The 19682-nt window shown below is 55.4% G+C and overlaps 1 protein-coding gene across 3 annotated transcripts in view; it reads left to right on the forward strand.

Annotated features, from left to right (window-relative positions):
* Positions 1-244: 244 nt before the first annotated feature.
* WSCD2 (WSC domain containing 2) overlaps positions 245-19682 on the forward strand; it is an 89320-nt gene continuing 69882 nt past the window's right edge. Inside the window, exon 1 of one of the 3 annotated variants that reach the window (XM_084762192.1) lies at positions 245-373. The gene's annotated coding sequence lies outside the window, so the exon portion shown is untranslated. Of the gene's footprint in view, positions 374-1659; positions 2008-3420; positions 3679-19682 lie in introns of those variants that run through there. The other 2 variants (XM_084762191.1, XM_084762190.1) reach the window with 2 other exon arrangements.

The following is a 19682-nucleotide window of genomic DNA, read 5'->3' on the forward strand; positions in this document are numbered from 1 at the left end:
TGCTTACTGGCTTGCTCCCCATGGCTTGCTCAGCCTGCTTTCTTAAAGGCCCCGGGACCACCAGCCCAGGATGGCCCCGCCCACAATGGGCTGGGCCCTCCCCTGTCAATCACTAATTAAGAAAATACCCTACAGGCTTGCCTACAGCTGAGTCTTACGGAGGCTCCCTCCTCTCTGGTGACTCTAGCTTCCTTCAAGTTGGCAAAAACACTACCCAGGATACTGAGGGGGCGGGAACTACCCAGACAGAAGAAATAAGAAAGCAAGCTGAGCACGGCCTTCGCCTTGCTCCCGGGACAGGAACGGACCGCACCCTCAACCCAGCAGCCAGAGAAGCCTTCCCCCTTCGGCTGCTTCTGGAAGCAACTGGAAGGTAAGAAGTAACAAGCGACAAGTGCAGGAGGGCCCGGGATATTTGTATTCCAGGCAATCATGATAAAGAAATGAGTCGGGGGAATCTGCGAGGTTTCACACTCCGCGTTATAAATGCAAGTTGGCATCTCGTGTTTTTACGCATAGCTCTCTGCGAGGCTCAAACTCGCTCTCCCAACCATGGCTGACATCCCTTTTCTCTGAGGTGCCCGTGAGGTGTGCCCTGTGTCGAGCCCCGCCCCCCTCCCTCGGTCAGTCGCGTGCTGGCATTGTCTGATCCCTATATTACCAGTGTAATAGGTCTGCACCGCTCCTGATCCAGAGGTGGAGAAACTGAGGCATCTTGGTCAGGGCCACACAGCTAGAAAACAGCTAAGCGGGGTAGAGGGGAGGACATTGAATCCAGCTCTATTTAGCTCAACAACTGGCATTCAAAAACACAATGCCAGATCCTGGGCTGGGAGGTGGCTCAGCGGGTAAAGCACTTGCTGTGTAAGCTTGAGTGTCCGAGTTCAAATCCCTGGTCCTCACGCACACAATAGCTCCCACCTGTAACCCTAATGGCTCTGCTAAGAGGTGAGAGGCAGAGGACAGCAGACCCTACGACCCTCAAAGGCCACCTGCAAACACAGGTGACCACAAGGCCATCTCCTGCAAGGCAGGCGTTAAGGACTGACAGACACTCTGGCTGTCCTCTGACCTCACACAAGCACCATGTCACACACGTTTATACATGTGAGCATGCACACATGCACATGTAAAAATTCAAAAATATTTATGCCAAAGCCGGGTATACTGCCCAGCTCTTGAGAGGCAGAGGCAGGCAGGTCTCAGAGTTCAAAGCCAGCCTGCTCTACATTGTGAGTTCCAGGACAGCCAGAGCTGCAAACTAAGTAAATAAGTAAAAGTATTCCCCCCGCCCCGCCCCCGATTTTTCTAATTTTAGTTGGGCCTAATCTGGAGCCAAGCTAGATCTGCAAACCAGGAGGAGCCCCTGTGTTCCACTCTTGTCTGATGTCCCTGAGCCACTTCAGGGAAGTCATCCAGGAGTCACACAGAAAGCCAACAAGCTCAGAGAGTGAGTGCGATAGCCCAGAGGCCACACAGCTAAAGCTAGGGGCCCCTTAAAAACAACACGCTGGACACCCATCCACAAAACTGCCCTTTGTTGGATTCCTTTTAGCTGCCTGCCGGGCGGGCTCGGGGCCAGGGCTCTCTGAGCAGCAGCCGCCAGCGCGCACCAAGCTCACGCCAGGCCCCGGCCCTTCGCCCGCCCCCCCACCCCCACCCCCGTCTCGGTACATTTCGCCGCAGCCCAGGAGCCGGGCTCAGCGCGCAGCACAGCCCGGATCCCAGGCCTGCAGCGGGCGCGGCGGGAGGCCGGGACGCAAGGAGTTAAGCGCGGGCGGCCGGGCCGGGCTGCGGGGAGGCGGCGGGCGCGGGAGCTCGGGCTGCAGACTGCTCCAGCAGGGCCGGGAGTACCGGCGCCCGTGCAGCCCCAGCGTCAGCCCCCGGCCTCAACCTCACTCAGCCCCAGCCCCGGCTCCTCTGCGACTCGCGCTCCCTGTTCCGAGATCCGCGCTCCCTGTACTGTGCTGCGCCCTGCGGGGCGCGGAGACCTCGGCGCATCCCCAGGTAAGCCGCCGCGGGTCCCCAGCGAGCCTCGCGCTGCAGAGAGGTGACAGGAGGCTCTGGGGAAATGACAAACTTTCCTCTGACCGTGGACGCGCGTGGGGACTCCTGGGGCTGCGGGGCTGCCAGAGCAGCGGGGGGCCTTGGATCACACTTGCGCACCCCGCTGCCGGGCCAGCTCCCAGCCTGGAGAGAAGGGGAGAGCGAGCGATGCTTCTAAGGTGGCCTTGGGGTGGCGCCTGCACTGGGGAACGAAACAGCAGCCAGGGCCCCGCAGCGTGGGTGCTGCGAAGCCCACTTTGCAGACTGGCGTCTGTGGGCCTGAGGGGCATGTGGTGGGAGAGAGCCACTTGCCCCTTGTCCAAATGCCCGGAGGCCCAAACGCCCTTCCAGGAGCCCCTCGACTCTTTCCGAGGCCCCCCAAGGGGCACACCCCACTCCTAGAGGTTTCAGAGGGGCTGCTCCTTTAGAAAGAGAAAGCAAAAGAAATCAAATAGAGCTGCCTGCACTCCTCGATGACAGTGAGTGACAAGGAAGGAGGCGGAAGGGACTGGGGGCAGGGGTGTCAGGGGGCAGGCAGCTAGTGACCCACTCCAGGCCTGTGAGGCTGTCCCAACCCAGAGCACCAATGAGTGCGGCCACACACCTTTATCCTAGTGAACATACCCTGCCGTAGGCTAGCCCTGTGTCCACATCCTGTTGGAAGACATCAGCATCCTAGACTCTTGCCTGGGGCCGGGGTCACTGGCATACTGGCTGGTCCTTGGTAAACGTGGTGTCCCCTAGAGAGAGACTGGGTGCTCTTCTTCTGTGTTTGGAAATGATCGCTCAGCTGTGGATCAGCCCCCTACCAGGAGCTGGGTGTCTGTCTTTGGGGAGCACCGTTTCTGTGGGGGTCTTGGGAAGCTCTTGAGCTGCTAGGTAAGATTCTGAAGACTCCGTGCCTTAGCTTGGGATTCTGATCTGAGGCCAGAAGCCACTTTCCCAGGCTACCCAAACCCACGCACTCCTCCAGGGTGTGTGTGTGGGGGGAGGAGGAGGAGGACACGGAGGGAATCCAGCTCTGATTCAGGAAGCAGCTTCAAACCTGCCTTTGACTTGCTGTGTGACTTAAAAGAAACCACTAGCCCTCTCTGGCCTCCAGTGGTCACTTCTCTAAGGATGAAGAGATGGCATGCATCCTCAGAGATCCCGTTCAGGTCACTATGTGGCCCTAAGCAATGTGACAGATGGGATTTTCACAATCTCAGGTGTGTGTGTGTGTGTGTGTGTGTGTGTGTGTGTGTTGCACATTAGTGTTTCAAAACCCGGGTTTCGAAGTAGAACTGAGTGGCCCTGACCACTCCCCCATGGTAAAGAGTACATAGTTCCTACTTTGGAAGGAAGCTGGCAGCACTGCTCATCACAGTCTGCAGAGAAAGGGAGCAAGGAGGATGCCCATTTGGAGGTCTTGCGCATGGATCCTCCAAACCGGCTCCCCAGGGAGGCTTTCCCAGAACCGGCCTAGCCAGGGTCTTAGGTCTCTCCAATCATAAGATACCTGCAGTCCCCGCCCCCTCTCTGCTTCCTTTTAAAACTGCGGCTGGACCAGCTGCTCCCAGCTGGGAGCCCAGGGCAGTCTGGGAGGGCTGGATGCACCCAGCTGCTGCGTCGTCATGACAACAGGAGATGGAGGTAAGCTGTCTCCATGGCTTCAACTTTGCAGCTGTCTAGGGACCCAGAGCAGGGACGTTCTGTCTGTTCCGGGTCAGGCATCCAGTCTGCCTCTGGGTTGGGCATGCCAGGCTGCTGTTCCCGGCAGGAACAACCCATGCTGGGGAACTGAGTGCTTTCTGGGTTTGTGATGGGGGCGGGGCGAAGCCAGACGCTGCAGGGTGCGGGGGCAGTGGAGAGATTCCTATCTTTCTGATGGTTGTGAAGCTTGCCCTGGCTTCTTGCTGAGACCACGGATAGGGGGAACGGAGTTTGTCCCAGCCACTGAGGACTGAGCTGGCGGGTGCATCCGAGCAGCTTAGGTCTGGAGCCACCATACTCTGGTAGAGTTTGATGTGGTTGGCTTTCTGGGCACTAAGAAACAAACAGTTTGGTCTCCTGGTGAACTAGGGTGCAGGGGGACATGTGTGTGACTGAAGCCATGTGCGCTCTATGCAGCTGTGTGCGTAGAGTGTCCCTACCATGTGCGTGCGCACATGTCTGAATAGCTCGAGTGAAGTTGACATCTAGTGAATGTGTGCCCGTGGGTTTATGAGTGTGCGCGCTGTGTTTGTGTGCCTCTGAGAGAACAGCTACCTCTGAGTGTGTGCGTATGCGTGCAGGAATGCGAGGTGCTGTGCTGTGCGCACAGAGACACTCGGTGTCTGGGCTTTCAGCACATTTCAGGTCTGGTCTACCTGCACGTGTTTAGGACACAGCCTGACACACTAGCTCATCCCGCTCTGGGCATGGGTGCGTTTCTGTGTTCAAGTCTCTGCACCTACATATGTTTCTGTGGGTGCTGCCATGTACACTCCTGTGTGCACAGACATACACGTGAGTGTGTGCATGTGAGGAATGCTGTATGCTTGGTTGTATCATGCGTGTGCATGTGTGTCTCCTGGTGTAAGTATCTGTGGTGTCTGTTTGAGTGTGCCTGTGTCCTCTGGAGTGTCTGACTTTCACATACCTCTCCTGTGGGTGAGTGAGCTGCTGGGTGTACCTACGCATAGGGAATATCTGGTTGTTTGTTATTGCAGTGTGTGCCTGTGTGTGGCCGTGGGACTTCTGCAAGTGTGGGGTGTGTGTGTGTGTGAGAGAGAGAGGGAGAGAGCGAGAGAGAGAGAGAGAGAGAGAGAGAGAGAGAGAGAGGGAGAGAGAGAGAGAGAGGGAGAGAGAGAGAGAGAGAGCGCACCTCCTGGGCTATGAGTGCTGTGGAGGCGTGAACTTGTGATGAGGAACAGGGTGAGCATCCGCTGCATCTAAGAACAGTCCAGCCTGAGCTGTGGTACCTCCACAGTGCACCTCACGCTGGGCACCCTGTGAGTGCCAGCTCACCTGTGCCAGCGCTGAGCTTGCTGAGATGGTACGTGTGTCCCAGGCACTCCAGAGCCCAGCACTTTCCCAGCCTCCCTCATCGCCCACCACACAAGTGTCTCTTGCCCGAAGCCCCCACCTAGGACCGCTGCTGCTCACACCGCAGGCGCGCAGGTATGCGTTCAGGCAGAATGTAGGAAAGCAGAAAGCTCCCATGTGCCGAGCATCTCCACAGCACTTCTAATTAGGAGCAACTTGTTTTCCTTAAATAAACAAATCAAGTGAGGGAAGAAATTGCCAGAGATTAATGGGTCCCCGGAGCGGGTCCAGATGTTTAGAACTGGGGTGACGCGCGAGTGGGGTCTTTGGTCCTGGGGTCTGCAAGGGGGCCTGCTTAGGGTCCTCCCGGGATGGGGAGGGGTGTAAAGGTGAGAGAAGTTTATGAGAAGGGCACAGGCCCTTCCCCAGGCTAGCAGCTGCAGGGCTGTTGGATACATGTACTCCTGGCCCCTTCTCCTGTATCGGTAGCCTTGGCCCCGGGAACTAATTTGGCTTGTTTTACTCAAGGGGCAGGCAGTCTCTCGGCCCCAAGGTTAGGTTCGGCTCCGTGACTGTCACTGCTCATTAGAGGAGGCAGGGGTGACAATACAGTGGGCTTGCTTTGGCCTCATAGAGCCCTTGTGTGTGTGAACCTGGCTGACAGGGTTCCTCTGAGGCCACTGCTGCCCTCTCTGCCCCCCAAGCCTGGTGCTAGGCTCAGGGAGGACCAGAGTTCAGTGTGGTCACAAACAACTGAGCTGGAGAAGCCACGGGGGCTTGTTTGATGTGCACCTTCATTGTAGTCCTGGCCAAGTGACACGGCAGCCACTAAGTAGCTCTAGCTTTGTGACCCTGCGTTCTAGGTAGAGCCACACAGTGCGCTGCTCGCTGGGACCACCTCAGCCCCTGCAGCCCTCTGCTCAGCACAACACGAAGACACCAACAATGGCCCTTAGCGTTTACTCAGCACACACGTTACACACATGCTGCCTGCCACTCATGGGAGCCCCGTGAGACGGTTTCTATTGCAATCTTTTGCGAGGCTCAGAGAAATATGTTGTTTTATCTGGGTCACACAGCCCAGAAAAAGTCCTTCCTGGGAATTCACAGAGGCCACCCGATGTCAGAGACTACGTTTTAAATATGACATCGTCTTGCCTCCCCGGTGCCGGAAGGCAAGTCTGACATAATAGATGTCAGAGCACATGAGACCTTTTCCGATTAGCTCACCTGAAGGATATGTTTGTAGGAATGAGTCATGCCACAGAACAAGCCAGAGTTTGTATGAATGTAGGGGAAATTTCCCATCCATCCGTCAACCTATCCCCTACCCAGCTACGCCCCACCTACCCACCAACCCAACCTTCTGTCAACCACCCACCCACCCACCCACCACCCACCCACCCACCCACCACCCACCCATCCATCTATCCCCCCCCCCATCCACCCACCCACCCACCCACCCACCCACCCATCCACCCACCCATCCACCCACCCATCCACCCACCCATCCATCCATCCACCCATCCATCCACCCACCCATCCACCCACCCATCCACCCATCCACCCACCCACCCACCCACCCATCCATCTATCCCCCCCCACCCACCCATCCACCCACCCACCCACCCATCCACCCACCCATCCACCCACCCATCCACCCACCCATCCACCCACCCATCCATCCATCCACCCACCCATCCACCCATCCACCCACCCACCCACCCATCCACCCATCCACCCACCCACCCATCCACCCACCCACCCACCCACCCACCCATCCACCCATCCATCCACCCACCCACCCACCCATCCACCCACCCACCCACCCATCCATCCATCATCTATAGATATTTATCTATCCATCTACCTACCCATCATCCCTCCACTCACCCATCTGTCTGTTCATCCATAGATACATGTGTCCATCCGTCCATCCGTCCACCCATCAATCACTCACTCACCCAGTCATCCATCTAGTTGGTGTCAGTATTTGCTGATCCCAGTGTTTTCTCGGGTTCCTCTGAGTGACATGTTCTGTGCTGGTCACAGAAGTTCCATGATGAGATTCCAGAAGGCTGTGGGCTGTGGAGACACCTGGGGCAGGACTGTCCAGTCTCAGCCCCTCCTGGGAAGAACTCTGGTCCCACAACACTGGGCTGTTGCAATGGAGAAGAAGATGCAAGTAGCTGGCACACTTCACACCACAATAGACGGCAGATTTCCTCTCCCCTTTACAGAGCAGACAGCCAATGGCATAGCACAAAGCTGTCCTGGAAGGATCCAGGGGGTGGGGAGGGCAGGACCCAGAGAGGATAACCCTTTGTCCTCAGGACAGTCTCTCCTCAACCAGGCTCTAAAGGAGAAGCCAGACTCTGCTCAGCAAGACCTAGAACAGGGAACTGGCAAATCAGGCTCATGATCTGTTCTTGCAAATAAAGTTTTATTGGCACACGGCTATGTCCACTCACTTGCATGACCTCTATGGGGGCTCTGAGCCATGCCTGGTAGGGCTGGTAATTGGGGCAGGGCACGTATGAGCTTCACAGGCCATAGTGTTTGCTGTTTTTGGACCCTGTCTAGAAACATAATCACTTACCAAAGTCCTCCAGGGCCCCAAGCTGTGGCCAGGGAGAGAAGGTGAACCTGGCTGAATCAGTAGGGATCAGGTGCCATTATGTGGTTCCTATCCTGTACTGGTGAGGTGCACAGAGGCCAGGAGAGGCTGCCACCCCTGAGACTATTGGCTATGGGCTTCTTAGTTAGATAGAGAGAGAGAGTGCAGAATTGGGATGGGGCTTCTCAGGGCCATGTGGACAGTGCTGGGAGGCAGTGGTTATGATGCAGCCATCTGGGTATATGGGAGGACGTTTGTGTCTCCTCTACTCATGACTCCAGGTAGCGAGCATCGGGAACCATGCACACTGGGGCGCCCCAGCCAGCGGTTTCCAGGTCTAATATCCACTCTGCGATGTGAGCTTGGCTGCATCCAGCTTTGTCTGAGCAGACCCAGCACAGACCCTCTTCCTCGGCATGCACCTTCAGTCCTCCCATCTGGAGAATGGGAGAAGAATACAGGAGTACGGTACAGCCTCCCGGGGCCCCAGCTCCCTCTCCTTAGAATAGCTCTGAAGCCTCCCCTCCTGGAAGCCTTGCAGGATGCAGACCTTCCTGATACTTGTTTACCAGCATGGAGCCGCCCTCAGAAACCGTGGCCGCCATTGCCTCTGAGGAAGGGGGTTGACAGTTCCTGGTGCAGAGCTCAAAGCTTGTTTTTTTTCCCCCCTATTCCCACTGGATCTCTGTCTCCACTTCATGAATCTGACAATAAGGCTCAGAGAGTTCCATTCCCTTGATCGAGGCCTCACAGCCCATAGGTGGCAGAGCTGGGGCTTGAGGCCAGAGGTGTCTGACCCCAAAGCCTATGTCTCAGCCACTGTCCTTTGCTGTGACGCCCCTGGTTTCACAGGTAGAGATGATGAGCATTTGAGGACCCCTTAGGAAATTTATCTCGCTGGCTCAGAGGTTGAGAGCACTGTCTGCTCTTCCAAAGGTCCTGAGTTCAAGTCCCAGCAGCCACATGGTGGCTCATAACCATCTATAGTAAGATCTGGTGCCCGCTTCTGGTCTGTAGGCCTATATGCAGGCAGAGTACTGTATGCATAATAAAAAAATAAATTTTTTTAAAAAAAGAAAGAAAGAAAAGAAATGCATCTCTCTGGTCACACCTGTGATCCTAGTTCTTGAGGAGGCAGAGGCTGTCAGATCTCAGAGTTCAAGGCCAGCCTGGTCTACAAAGAGAGTCCAGGACAGCCAGGGCTACGTAAAGAAACTTTGTCTGAAAAACCAAAACAAAAAGGTGTATCTATCTCCTGCTGTGTGTGTGCATGTGCCTGCGCACATGTGTGTGTACATGTCTTGTTCATGTGTGCTCACATGTGTGTGCATGTGTGTGTGAGTGTGTGTGTGTGTGTGTGTGTGTGTGTGTGTGTGTGTGTGTGTGTGGTTTAGTTATATAGAAACAGCCAGGCCTGACTTGAGTTCCTAAAGCTGTCAGCAAAGCTGATGGCTGGGAAAGCTTGGGTGGCTACAAAGTAAGCAAGGGCCCCGAGGACAGAAAAGAGAAGCAGTAAAGGCTGGGGTGAGGGTAGCACACCAGGCTCCGGCCTTGCAGGCTCCTAGGTCGAGGGAGGTCTCAGCTCAGGCAGCTGCTGCAGCGAGACATTTGAAGTCACTGGGGTCCTTCAGCCACCTCCCTATTGCCTCCCTATTTGCTGAAGTGGCTTTTTGCAAAAGAGAAACCTAGGATTAGTGTTTTTAATGCCTACCTTAAAACTCACAGACTCGTGCGCACGCGCACACGCACACACCTAGGTGCTCCAGAACAGACTTCTTTTCAGGCTTACGTGTGTTGCCATTTGTCCTGGACACCCAGCCACACATGAAACAGAACAGAAACGCTGTGCCATGTACCTGCCGGCACCATGTGGGGACAGAGCCACCCTGTGGGGTTCCATGTCTGCTCACTTTCTTTGTCCACCCTCCCTCATAAACTTGGTGACTTGGTTCTCAGGATGGCCACAGCTAGAAGGAACATGTGAGGCGTGTGTGGGATGGGGAAGGAGGCGCAGCTGGGCATGACAGCCGGCAGCCCTGGGACACGGGTGGGTGAGGACACAGGAAAATGAGCCCCAGTGCCAGGGGTCGCCTCGTGTGGGGAGCACCAGACTGGCCTCAGCAGCAGCTTGTTCTTAGTTTGCTATTACAGGACAGAGTTGGTGGCCCTGATGACAGCCCAGGACACAGTCAAGCCCTGTTTGTAGTCAGAGCGAAGGGCAGGGAATCTGCATGGAAGGAGTAAGGCTATCGTGGGCCTCTGACTCACCTTCGACGTGCAGTGCTTTGCTTCCCACCATGTTAGGTCGGCGACATCTGCCTAGATGTAGTGAAAAGAGAAGGGCTCCCAGGCCAGCCTCCGGACAGCAGCGTCCTGTGGCGTCAGAGTCAGACGTAGCCTGGCTGAGATCTCAGCTCCAAGCGGGTCCTTCTCTGGACGCTGAGGGCAGCTTCGGGGCTGGGTCTCAGGGGTGGAGCACTTGCCTAACATGCACAAAGGCCCTGGGTTCCATCCCAACGTGAGAAGCAAACAGAAGGGGCGGATGGGGGGGGGGGAGTGAGAGAAAGAAAAAAGGAGAGTAGAGTAGTGTTAATTTAGGCAGCCAGGAAAAGGCTGTGGAGGAAGACACTAGGCTCCTGTGTGAGAGACCATGACCTTGGACCTGGCTCAACCCGTTGCCATGTTACAGAGAGGAAGATGACAAGACATCCTTCTCCAAGTGTTCCTCCACCTGGTGTCCTGGCAGAGAGGCAGGGGTGGGCGGAAATGTCAAACCTCATATCTTGGATGTGTGACCTTGGACCACTGAATCAAGGTCTGATGCTCAGCACCCTCCTTCGTCAAGGGGAAGGGAAATGGCTGTGCTAATCACTACAGATACCATGATTCCTACCCTGTGCCTCAGTTTCCCCATCTGTAAAACAGGGGTGCTGAGCTTGTGTTGCTAGGTGATGTCCCCTCTTAGCTGGAGGGCGTCCAGTTCAGAGTGCGAGGGGCAGAGGTCAGCTTCTCAGTACCCGGCCCTGGCTCTCTGCTGCCGAGGAGTGACTGTGATGGAGCTGCCCGTGCCTCAGTTTCCTCTTGTGTACAACAGGATGATAAGGATCCAATCTACCCAGAAAGCTGGGTGAAAGCTCAGTATTGAGAGCCAAATCCCGGTTGTGTCCCTGGAGCTCAGGAAGTGCGGCCCGTCACTAAGTCGTAGCATTTCAGCCCTGCATGGGACAGCAGAGGGTACAGAGGACAGGAGAGAGGGGGACAGGGCGCTGCTCCTAGTCCTCCACCTCTGGAGGCTGAGAGGGGCTAGCTTCTGTCCTGTCTGTCCCTATCTTTCATGTCAGCTCTGCCTGTCCCCTCTGCCTTGGGGACTCGGCTTCTCCCTGACTGCTCTGGAAGTGCTCAGCTGCCCCCATGTGCCCTGCCAGCCCTCAGTACCCACCTGCAGGCTCTGCTCCTTAGTGCCACTCTACCTTTGAGTTTGAACTTGAGCAAAGCAGGCAGGGAAGAGACCAGAAGACTTCTGGGGATTGCATGAGTGGCCACTCGGCCCTGCCATCCCCAGCCACTGGGACCCTGGGACTTGCCTGTGGTCTTCCAGAGTCGATGACGACAGAGATGACACTAGAACCTGGCCTTCCATGCTGTGATCTGCAATGTTCCCTCCTACTTTACGTGAATATACGTTTTACCTGGTAACTCTGTAACAAGTGACCGGAGGTGTGCGGGCTTAAGCTATAATATTTAGTCTCATACTTTACCGGCCAAAGTTATAAACAAGCCTTCTAAAGCTACAAAGCAGGTCTGCTTGGCCTCCTTTTCTAGGGTGTGGAGACCACCCACATTCAAGACCCCACTTGGTCCCATCTCTGTGTTCTGAATTTTGTGCCTCCTCTGTGTGAGGATCCCAGTGAGGACGCTGCCCGTCCACCCGTGTGACCTAGGCTAAGCCTGCCATCAAAGCCCTCAACCGTGACTTCAGAGCTCCTGCCTCTGTGGAGGGTGGGTGCAGCGGTGCCCCTGGGGACTCCCCAGCCTCAGTCTGTGATAAGGTGACCCTCGGGCAGCCTCCGCGGGCACACACTTGCTTACTGAGTATCCGCTGTATGCTGGGAGCTGTCTGTGGCTGGTGACGGAGCAGGAGCGTGATGCTTCTGTGTCCTGGTTCCCCACACTGAGCGCAGGGCTGACCCAGAAGCACCCAACAGGACAAGGACTGTGTGGTGACTGACAGCTCCTGGCCTGGGTCCGATCCTTCAGGAACCTCTTCTGGATCCTGAGAGCTCCACTGTCTTATCCTGTTTGGCCTAGGCAAGGTGAATGACTCCCCACTGAGGGTGGTCCAACCAGTCAGAGCAACTGTGCTTACAGCATCCATGGGTGACAGCAAGGCCAAACAAAGGTGGATTGTTGGCACATGCCACAATCCACATGCACACGCAAGCACACACACGTACGCTCACATGCATGCACATACACGTGTGCCCGCATGGTGAACTTCTGATACAGGTGACAACAGACTGTGGGTGTGCATTTAATATCCCCAAAACACACATATGTTAGGCTCCAACGCATGACATGTTACTTGGCTTTGTTGGTTGTTGCCATTGGCTTTTCTGGTGCTGTTCTGAGATGCTAAGAGGAGCCAAGGGCCTCAAGCATAGGTGGGTGTTCATCACCAACCACCTGAGGGTGAGGGGCTGAGTGCCAGCCCCACAGCTGGAGGCCCAGAGGCAGAGCTGGTATTTCAACCTCGACCCACCCTTGCCCTGTGCACTTATGCAATGAGATCTCACACACACCTACGTGAGACAGTGTCTCCGTAAGGTCTGGTGTGGGGACCAGAGTCCAGGGAAAGGCCACATGTTTGTGTCGCAGTGTGCCAGTCCCTGTGGAGACCTGGAAAGAAAAACAAGAGAGCCCTTTGTATTATTATAACTTGAAAGGAACCTGGAAACATATACCGCAAGATGGAACACGAGCTCACGCGCACCATGGGGCAGTTGACAGGCAGCTTTCCTGAGAGAAGGGAGGTGTGGGGGCTGAGGCTGGTGGCCAGATAGTGGAAACAGCAGGTGCAAAGGCCCTGAGGGCCGTGACTGAGCCCGGAGACTTAGGTCATAGGGTTTTGTGAGTGGGGAGCAGCTGGTGCGCTCCCCCCTCCCAGCAGAGCAGCACAGTCTCCTTGGGAGTTGCGGGGGAGGGGGAGCAGAGCTCTGCTTTCTGTCTTCTGACAGTAAGATGGCTCCTGAAGAGTTTGACCAAAGATGATGAGATGGCCAGAGCAACAGAAAGCAAGCAGCTCTGTGTGAAGTGACTCCCCCAAGTCCCCCAGAGTGGCAGGGTACAGCAATGGCTTATGTCTGTGAAGTGGACTTGGTGTTGAGGTCAGGTCAGCAGGAGAAAGAGTCCAAGGGGTCTTCCTAAGCTGCTGTGAGACCCTCCATCCCCCTTGTCAGCTGGTGGGCCGTGGGCTGTTTAAACTTCTATTGATGAGATGTTCTCTTTGTTAAAGGAGAACCCACCCTTCCGAAAAGCAACCCCCAGCTGTGCTTTGATGGAATTAAAAACAGCGCTGGGGAAATGCCACTGAGAGCGTTGGTTTTTCTCCTTATGGCATGGGAACAGAGTCAAATAATAATTACGTATCTCATTTCCACGGAGCCCCCCTTTCCGCCCACCCGAGCGCAGCACCAGGCACGGTGAACTCTGGACACACGGCTTCTAAGGGCTCCGTGTGTCTGCTCCTGGAGGCAGGGGGCGGCCCCCCAGAAGCTAAGGTGTCTAACCTAGCCTCCTCTGTGGGAAGTGGGGGTTCGGGGGGGGCAGGTCGGGGTTTCTGCAGACACTCTCAGCTCTCAGCTGGCTGGCAGCCTGCCTCAGCCCCGTCACGTACAACGTGGAAATAATGGTGGTGCTCACCCACGCTGCGTTCTTTGGGTCCTGAGAGATAAAAACCTCAACTTGAATAGTATTGCATTCTTTTACTCTCAGGCATTAAGGGGAACATACATGCTTACGGAAGTGCCTAGCTTCAGGCTTGTCTGGATCCGGAGCCTGACAGCCGCCTCTTCCCTCCGCTCCCTACTCTTTACATTTTACTTGTCCCTTGGTTCTTGTTTGTTTGTTTTTTAATGGACTTTCTTCTCTGCCCGCTCTTTCCTTCTAGCACACAGTCCCATCAGCAGCCCCATAACCACATAATTGAACCATTCTCAGTGATTCTCAAATTACAGCCAAATCCTCCATCAGGCTTGCTCGTGACCAGCCAAAGCCCGGGGGACTGGGTGAGCGGGGGTGCGGGTTGCCCTCTGTGGCTTCCCAGGCCACAGACACTGCCAGATGGTCAGGGACTGGTGAGCCCCAGCGGAGAATCAAAGCCTCTGAAGTGACTAGCAGGCAAGCTAGAGAGCTGTGTGGATGAAAGGAGAGCCAGCACGCATGGGCCTCCCTGCCTCCAGCACAGCCCGGCACTGATGTGGTGTCACACAGGCCAGGCAGAGCGGCAAAGAGAGTCCTCAGCCTGGACCTCACAGCTAGACTGCACACCCATGGACCAATAGTCACTCCCTCCTCTGCCTGCCTGCTCGTACACACTGCCTCCTGTGTGTGTGTGTGTGTGTGTGTGTGTGTGTGTGCATGCACATGTGCTTGTATGTGCGTGCATGTGTGCCCCGTGTGCCTGTGTGTGCACACATGTGCTTGTGTCCATGTGTGTGTGCACAGGTGCTTGTGTGTGCACTTGTGAGGTATGTAAAGTTACACTCGTGTGTGTGTGTGTGTGTGTGTGTGCATGTGTGTGAGTGTGCACATGTGCTTGTGACCATGTATGTGTGTGTGCACAGGGGCTGAACACTGGTCTCCATGCTCTGGGAAGTCAGCCGTACCTCTTCCTGTTAAGGGTGGTCTTGCCAGTGTGTGTGCTGTGAAGGGCCCCACGACCCCCCCCTCATCCCCCCACCCCCATTGCTCTGGATCAGGGCCCCTTTGGAAGCAGCTTTCTGAGGAGGGCGCCACTGAGTAGAAGCCGTTTGTTTTGCTGTCTGAGCTTATTAACGCTTTCCCTGAGTTCCCAGGATAAAAAACCGCAGAAGCTAAGGAGGAAGTGAGGCCGTCATACCTCCAGGGAAGGGAAGATTCCCTCCTGACTGCCCCACAGGGCCTCGGTTTCCTCCCCACAGCACAGCAGTGCTAACACATAGTGGGTATTCAACAAAGCAGGTCCTTTCACACCGTGGCCCCGGCAAGGCAGCCAGAAGCAAGGCAGGTCATCCCTGGCTCCTGCTCTCTCCCTTTCTTGATCTCCTCCTGTCTGTCTGTCTGTCTGTCTGTCTCCCTCTTCCCCTCTTCCCTTTCTCTCCTCGTTCCTCCCCTTTTACCTCTGGCTCTTGCTCTGCATCCCCAGGCTCTGAAGTCACAATTAGTACTTGCAGCACTGTGGAGACCCACGGGCCTCTGCCCAGCCTGCTCCCCACTCGCTGGGTGGTGAGTGCCAGAAACAGACAGACAGGGCTGTGTTTCCATGGTGTCGCCATATATTGACTAACAAATTCTCAAGGTTTAGTGTCTCGATGATCACGTGTAATCTGCCTGCCTTGGTGGCCTGGCCTGAGCGGATGAATGCAGGCTCTTTTGTTGAAATCTTAATTATTAACGTTAGCTCTCACAGCACACAGTAAATGTATGTGTGTGCAGGAATATGTGTGTCTGTCCAGGTCCTGATGTGCATGTGTGTCTGTGAACACATGTATGATGTGTATGTGTGTCCATATGTGTATGTATGTCTATGTGTACTGTGTACATGTGTGTGAACACATGTGTGGTCTGTATGCATGTGCATATGTGAGTGTGTAGATATATATGAACATGTGTGCGTGTGTGTGAATGCATGCATGTATGTGAACACTGTGCTGTGTCTACGTGTGCATGTATGTGTGTGAATGTGTAAGTGTATATGAACAGTGTGTGTTGTGAAAGCATTGTGTGAGAACACATGTGCGGTATGTGTATGTGTGCATATGTGTGAATGTATGTGCTCATGCATGTGCAAGGGGAGGGACTGTCACAGAACGGACAGAAGCCCTAGAGGCTGCTGCAGAGGTTGCTAGCCTCCCGGAGGCTGAGGGAGCGTGTACGGATGAGATGACAAGCCGGAGCTGCTGCTGCAGGTAGAGCTTTGAAGGCGAAACTGCAGAGTTCAGTGACAGGTCAAATCTGAGGCCAAGAGCAGGAAACGAGGGCGGGCCCAGGTCCTGATGGACGGACAGCAGCCTGGGTCAACACTGGGGGGCTGAGCTGGGGAGGTGACAGGCTGTTGTGGACCGTGCCATGGCAGGGGTAGGTGTCCATCACTTTATGGGGTCCAGGTGACAGAGCTACTCCCTTTACTTGGTTCCCACAAGTCCTGGGCCCCGTTTCCCTGATATGAGCTTAGCATCCCTGTGTGCCCACAGTCTCAGCTCTCCCCAGTAAATTTAGAGGCTGCTCCCCTCCACTCCGGGGACAAGTCACAGATGGCAGTTTCTGGCTCCACCCAGGGAGTCATCCTCCTCCCTGCTTGTAAAATGGAGTCTCCTGGGCACTGTCAGCATTGTCACCGCACCCTCTTGACCCTTCCAGGCCTGTTTGCTGAGCTTTGTAAGCTCATGCTGCCCCACCCCAGGACGTGCCGTGACACCAGACCACAGGCGCTCCTTCTGCAGTTAGGCACAGTCCCCTTTCCAGGGTGAATGACTTCCTCTTGGCGGTCATGGGGCCCTCCCTGGGTGGAGATGTGTCAGTGACAGACTTGTGACCCGTGTCGCCTCTTCCAGACTGTCTGCCGCTGCGTCTAAACCTCTTCCAGGCCCGCACCGGTGCATACAGTTCAGTAGATTGTAGGTTCACGGATGAAGCTGAGTGGAGGCTCAGGACACCCACATACGCGGTCGGGGTGGGGGGCACCGTGTGAATGCCTGTTTGAGCAAAAGGCAGCACTGACTAATGTGGCTCAGTCATCTCTGCGCCACTCTCACCATTATAATGCCTCGCTGGACAAGGGTAAAACCCTCACCCGTAATGATACCAGCAGTGGAACAGGAGCTGCTCAGAGGGTAAGGGCACTGACTGCTCTTCCAAAGGTCATGAGTTCAACTCCCAGCGACCACATGTTGGCTCACAACCATCTATAATGAGATTTGTATACATAATAAATAAATAAATCTTTAAAAAAAAAACATCTCCGATCCCAGAGTGCTCAGGGAGCATAGGACTTGGAGTAACCACGGAACAGTACTGGAATACAGAATCCAGCTCAACACCACAATCCATGCCTTGGGCCAAAATAATACCAACTGAAAGTGCCCAATTAGCCAAAAGCACATGCTGCAAAATTCTGAGTGTAAAAAGCTCAAAATGGAAGCTAAGCTGCAGTTCTGGGGCTGTGTGTTCACTCAGGTGAAGAGTCAATCAAAGAGCCAGGAAAGATGGCCCTGTACTGGGAGGGGGAGGGGCTGGGGGGGAGGGGGCCAGTGCAGACGGTGTTACCTGGCAACACTGTTCGCTGCTGGGCCAGTGGCTACGTAGATGTGTGTTCACACTGCTTGTCAGGTTGTCCATGCTAGTTTTCTGGTGTGTGTGTGTGTGTGTGTGCACAAGTGTGTCTGTGTATGTCTGTGTTTGTGTGTGCGTGTGGGCGCACAAATGTGTCTGCATGTGTGCCTGTGTTTGTGTGTGTGTGCGAGTGTATGTGTGTTCCCATAGACACAACCCCCATATTCCCAGATAATTCTCTCTGGGGCCAGCTGGCCAGGAAACACTTAGGCCCCTGGTACAAACAGTGCCTTTGATGCCTGGTAGCTGTGCTGCTCCAAGTGGTTTTCTGGTGTGTGTGTGTGTGTGTGCCTGTGTGTGTGTGTGTGTGTTCCCATAGACACAATCCCCATATTCCCAGATAATTCTCTCTGGGACCAGCTGGCCAGGAAACACTTAGGCCCCCGGCACAAACAGCGCCCTTGATGCCTGGTGGCTGTGCTGCTGCAAGTGGGTAGTGGGTGTTTTGCAACAAGGTCCCAACATGTAGCCTAGATGGGCCTTGACGTGGCTACTCTCCTGCCTCAGCCTCCCCAGAGCTGGAAGGTCAGGTGTACAGACAGATGCCACACCCAGCTCCGCATCCCATTTCAGACCAAGTCAGAAAATTCCTAAAAGTCCGACCTGCGTGAACAGAAGTTCTTTGAGCAGCCCTTGTCCTCCGGCCCCACCACCCTTGGCTCAAAAGCCCCAGCCACCCCCTCACCTGCCCCGCCCCTTTCCCAAAGTGTGATAAGGGGAGGGGGGAGGGGCTGCCCCAGAAAATAATTACAAAAGAAAGAGAAAAAAAAACAAAACCCAAGAATCACCAGGCTATTCCCAGCTTTGGAGGACACTGTCACACAGGCAAGAGATAAGCAGTTTGTGTGGTTGGGTGCCAGCCCCTGCAGGGTGAGGGTAAGGACAAGGTGCTCCAGGTGAGGTGGCAGAGGCCAGCCCAGAGTGCCGGGGCCCAGGCTGGCATCCAGGCTCAGGGGAGTCAAGTCTCGACAATCGCTGCCCATCTGGGACCCCCCTCCTCCAGCCTGGGTGGGAGGATGTACCTGGAGGCCTTTCTGTGCCCTCAGTGAGAGGGTGGAGAAGGCCTCTGCTCTTGAAGCTAGGCTCCAGCAGGAAAGCAGCACCCCAATCTTCTCATAGCCCTTAATGCTCAAACAAGGCAGGGTGGGGATGGATTCTTCTGGAACAGCCTTGGAGTTTTGCATCCAAACTTCTCTCCTAGTTGTGATGGAGTCCTGCAACGCTCAGAGAGAACCGTTGTCACCAGCTTGGGGTTTGTCCAGCATTCCCCCAGCCTCAGCAGTGAACCCCCAACCCTCCCAATACCCTGGTCCCAGGCAGCCCTGAGGACACACAGCCCCGCACACCAGCTCCATAGGGAGTCTGCAAGGATAGCCTGGGCTGACTAGAGGGAGAAGGCTGGAGGCTCCTCATTGTTGGTTGGGGTCCATCCAGGCTACCGGAAGGCATCCCAAATGGAGTCCTTGGAAAGAGGGGCCGGGTCAGGTCGTGGTGTGGACTGGAGAGTATTGTGGTGGGTCCAGGTTTCGTGGGGAGGCTGAGAAAAGACGGGAAGGCTTTATTTAAAGGCAGCCTGCATAACTTACCACACACTCGCTAACCACCCCCAAACCCTCCACCCCGCCAGCAAACAAGTCCAGCGCTGGGACAGGGGTCACTAGGCCTGTGACTCCATCATGACGATGCAGTGGCTCCTTTAGGGACTGGTGGCAACGGTGTGCACTGTGTGTTTGCTGAGTGACTGAGTGAGGCACGTGAAGGATGGGGTCTGGGTGGGAGGCACGGTTGAGAGAGACCTGGGGAGATGGGGTCAGTTAGACCAAGGGTGTTGCTGCAGTAGCATAGCGCACCCCCACTTCATCCCCCTCTCAGGAGGCTCCAGTTACCTCATCCTGTACAGAGGGCCGCTGCAGCCAGAGTAGAGCTGATGAGAATTGAGTAGACAAACCTGGATCCACGCCTTTACAGATGGGTGGCTCAGGCTCACTGACCCCTCTCTGGCCAGTGTGGACAGTCTCTGGAGCCGAGTGTCTCCAGGTGAAGCAAGCCGTGGGAAGCCCTGCCTCGGCCAGAGTCACCTGCTGGAAAGATTCAGAGGGACCAGGCCCTGCCCCACATCTTTTTCCATGGTCCAGTTTTACCTTAGTCCAAGCTTCCTGCTTTACCATCCCAGGCCTGGCTGCTGCTGCCACCACCATCCACACCTTTGGAGCTCCCAGCTTCTGTCTGTCCAGTCCCCGGTGCTGCCCACCTGCCAGGCTCCTCACCCAGTTAGGACCTGCTGGTTTCTCTCAATTGCCTTTCACCCTGGGGAGGCGGTGGCAGAGCTAGGCCCTCCGTTTCCGTTACCTGGGATGAGAGAGAGAGAGAGAGAGAGAGAGAGAGAGAGAGAGAGAGAGAGACAGGCAGACAGACAGATAGACAG

The sequence above is a fragment of the Acomys minous genome, assembly GCF_964271855.1.
Source record: "Acomys minous genome assembly, chromosome: 16".
Classification (NCBI taxonomy): Eukaryota; Metazoa; Chordata; class Mammalia; order Rodentia; family Muridae; genus Acomys; species Acomys minous.